The 1,847-nt window shown below is 39.8% G+C and overlaps 1 pseudogene; it reads right to left on the bottom strand.

The window, feature by feature from the left end:
- Window positions 1-1,005: 1,005 nt before the first annotated feature.
- LOC148200931 (cytochrome c-type biogenesis protein CcmE homolog, mitochondrial pseudogene) lies at window positions 1,006-1,604 on the bottom strand (annotated as a pseudogene).
- Between the last annotated feature and the right edge of the window lie 243 nt (window positions 1,605-1,847).

Consider the following 1,847-nt stretch of genomic DNA (forward strand, 5'->3'; position numbering starts at 1 on the left):
AATTGAGTTAGTTAAATTTTTTAATTATTTAATATGTTATCAGAGTTTATTGTAATTTATTTTAATTAATATTGGATATGTTATATTTTTCATAATAGGTCTTGTTTTTTTTGTTTGGTGAGGTGTGTTTTTTCATTGAGTTTGATGTAGTCTTTAAATGTTTTTTATTCTATTTTAATAACATTTTTATATGATTATTGTTTGTATAGGAGTTTTGTTGGATATATCTGAAGTGATTGGACATGTCGTCGACTTGTATCTAAGTTCTTGGTTGAAAAAATGGAAGAAAATGCACTTGCAAGGGCTGAGACTTACAGAGTAAAGAATATTTTCTGAGTGTGAGAATAAAAAATGAGTATTGAATTATATTCTTACTTGTGACAGGGGTATTTATAGGATTTCGTGTGCTTCTTAGTATGTAGAAGAAAATATCAAGTAAAATAAACTCCAAATATAACTACTAGATTCAATTCATTATAACCTGGATTTTGATTATATTATTCAGGGAAATGACAACGGTTATTTTTGTTCATAGACAGCGGTTCCACAATTGAGACATATACAGGCGAAATAAAAAGTCTATCTCCTTTTACCTTGGTTGTAAGCCGGGACAAAAGAGGTAGGATTTCGCCTTGGTTCCTGGTGAACTGATGCAATATCTCAGATTCTAGTGGCTCGATTAGGACCTGAACCGAGGTAGTACAGTGGTTTTTGGACAGTAGAGCTGCAACTATAGAAAATGTTCTAGGAAGTTGGTTGTTCAAAGCAGAAAGCACTGAAGCAGGCTTATCTCCATTGTTCTTCTGATAATGCACCAAACCTTTCGGGAACACAAAGATTTCACCTTTCTTTTTGAGATGAGCTTGTTGGCTATGGTGATAAACCCCATGTCTAATTGACCATCCAACACAAACACATCTCCTATAGTTAATCCATCCTCATCTCTAAAAAGTGACGATACTCTATCTGTAATTTCAAAAATTGATCAATACTATAAATATCCATCTAGGTGGTCTTGGGTACCTCCGCCGCTACGCTGACAACGGCAACTTCTTCAATAATCTTTGTATTCTTCTTAATAGTAGCGGCAACTTCTTTCGGCATATACTTCTCATCGTGCTTAGCGAGAACCTCCATGGTAGAAAAATAACACTCTAATCTCCTCGCCTTCTCGGACACATTATTTGTCAATACCTCCTTCTTCATCTCCTTAGTGAATGGTTTCACGATCCCTTCCGCCACTACAAAATGCCTTTCCCTGAACAAATTCGGCAAGGAACCCTCATACCGGACCACGATGTCAGTGATCAGATTGGTGATGACGAACTCCACCTCTGGCATCGACGCCGGGTAAACCACGCTGCCTTCGAGAACCGAGCCTCCCAACTGGAACCGCGCTTTGGAGGGATTGGTCGTGTACTTTTCAAGCGCGTCTGTGGGAGTGATGTAGAACACCAACTGGTCTTGAAAGTTGTTGAGCACGATCACCACGAACCCTGCGAGGCGACGAGGGGTTGGAATGGAGGGCGGTGAAGGGAAGAGGGGAGGACTGAGGCAGTGCGAAGAAGATGGGATCTGAATCGGAGTGCGAGTGACGAAGCCATTTGCCTTGGTAAAGTGAAAGGAAGTAATGAATGATTGTTGGGTTTAGGATTCTAATTTTGACTAAGCCTCTGCCATGGCTGAAGCTGAAATCTTTGAGAGGAATTAGAATAAGCCACCGCCATCGCATGATGAAGAGAAAAAAAATGGAGATACCCAAGGCTCACGAGAAAGGATACCTAAGGCCTTTATGCCTCGGTTGGTGGTCACAAAACCTTTATGCCTCGGTTGGTTACATTGGTTGG

Source organism: Vigna umbellata, chromosome 4 (genome assembly GCF_029865625.1).
Source record: "Vigna umbellata cultivar VRB3 chromosome 4, Vumbellata_1.0, whole genome shotgun sequence".
NCBI lineage: Eukaryota > Viridiplantae > Streptophyta > Magnoliopsida > Fabales > Fabaceae > Vigna > Vigna umbellata.